Below are 2111 nucleotides of genomic sequence, written 5' to 3'. Positions count from 1 at the left end.
TAATACACTTAGACCATGGTCAGGGTCATTGAAATCCCAAATGGGTTGCCAAGGCAAGCATAGGTGTTGAAGGGGTAAAGGGCTGGGAAGTGTCTGTGCAACAATGAAGTAGAGTTTTGTGGGATATTTATACACAGCGAGGATGTATTGCTGTGATTGGCATAATAAAAAGCTGAATGGCCAATAGCTAAGCAAGAGAGATAGGAGGGACTTCTGGGCAGAGAGGGAACACTGGGAAGAAGAAGGCAGAGTCACCAGTCAGACTTTTAAAAAACAGGAATGTCAGTACAGAGTCAAGGTAACCAAGTCACATAAAAGAACATATATTAAAAGATATGGGTTAATTTAAGTTATAAGAGCTAGTTAGGGACATGTTTAAGGTGGCTGAGCTATCATAATCAATGATGGGTCTCTGTGTTGTTATTTGGGAGCTGGCAGCCCAAAGAAAAATCCAATTACAATGGAGTTAAACTTTGCCATTAAAATATCCATTGACTTCCAAGTTTACAGCTGGAGTAGGACTAGAGAGCTGGTTCCTGTTGTCTATAGAAAGTGCAATCCACTGCACCTATCTTCATGTACACATTTTGTAGGGCATAAACTTTTATTCCATACCACCACCACCACTTGGGTAAACATCTAGAAATGAAATGGCTTCATCACTTGGTAACAGTGCATTTAACTTTTTGAGAAATTGTCAAACTAATTTTTAAAATGACTTTCTTTGTATCTTTTCTTATGACTGTTATATCTCCACAAAAGCAATTTAAGGGAGAAAGAATTTCTTTTGACTCAAATTGCAGGGATACAGTCTACCATGATGAGTAAATCAAAGCAACAGTTGCTTAAACAACTGGTTACATTGCATTAAGAGCCAAAAACCAGAGAAAGTGAATGTGGGAACATTCAAATCAGTTTTTTCTTTTTATACAGTCTAAAACAAAAGCCCAGGAAATGGTACCATACAAAGAGAGTGGGTGGATTTGATCATCCCTATTAACTTAATCAAAATAATTACACACTGGCATGCCCAGAAGCCTGTCTCCCAGGTGAGTCTAAATCTCATGAGGTTGACAATTGTGATTAATGTTAACAACTTCACTTCTTGACAACTTGATACCCAAACAAATCACTTTAAACACATCTTTCTATATATTGTCCAAAGTTTCATATTTATTCCATAATGCAAAATACAATCCAACTTCAAAAGGTCCCATAGCCTTTAACAATTCTTACACTTCAATAGTCTAAAAACTCTTAACTGTAAGCTCCTGTAAAATAAAATAACACATTATGTACCTCTAACATATAAAGGGAGTAAACATTCCTAATCCAAAATGGAAGGATTGCACATAGCAAGAAATAATCACACCAAAATCCAGCATGAAAAACATCAGATCCTGCAGCTGTGTGTCAAGCTTCTGGCGCTCATAATATAATCAACTGGGCTCCAAAAACTTTGGTAGCCATAGCTCAGTAGCTCTTCTGACCTCAGCACACCCAGATTCTTTGCTAGGCCAGGTCCATTCCATACTCATAGCTCCTACCACATACGCCCCCATGGTCTTGACTTCATAAACATTCTGATATTTCCACTGAAACCTAAAAGACCCTCACAGATTCACACATGCCCTCTCAAGAATTCAATGCAAGGACTCCAACCCTGTCACACATTGCCTAGTTTCAAATTCTTTTGAAATTATAGAGCAAGACTCCATGAACCCTTCAATTTGTTTTTTGTTTAATTTTTAAATTTTTTTAAAAAGAAAACAAACTATCTTTTTCATTACATACCAATCCCATTTCCCACTCCCTCCCCTCTTTCCACCTACTCCCCCAACCTACCCCCCATCCACTCTTCAGAGAGGGTAAGGCACATTGCTTTGGGGAAAGTCCAAGGCCCTCCCTACTATATCTAGGCTGAGCAAGGTATCCATCCAAAGAGAATAGGTTCCAAAAAAAGCCAGTACAAGAACTGGGGATAATTCCTGGTGCCACTGCCAGTGGCCCCACAGTCTTGCCCCAGCCATACAACAGTCACCCACATTCAGAGGGACTAATTTGGACCTATGCTGTTTTCTTCCCTGTCTGGAGTTGGGGAGCTCCCATTA

The sequence above is a fragment of the Chionomys nivalis genome, chromosome X (genome assembly GCF_950005125.1).
Source record: "Chionomys nivalis chromosome X, mChiNiv1.1, whole genome shotgun sequence".
Lineage (NCBI taxonomy): Eukaryota > Metazoa > Chordata > Mammalia > Rodentia > Cricetidae > Chionomys > Chionomys nivalis.
The sequence above is the reverse complement of the archived record's forward strand: the minus strand, read 5'-3'. Positions refer to the sequence as shown.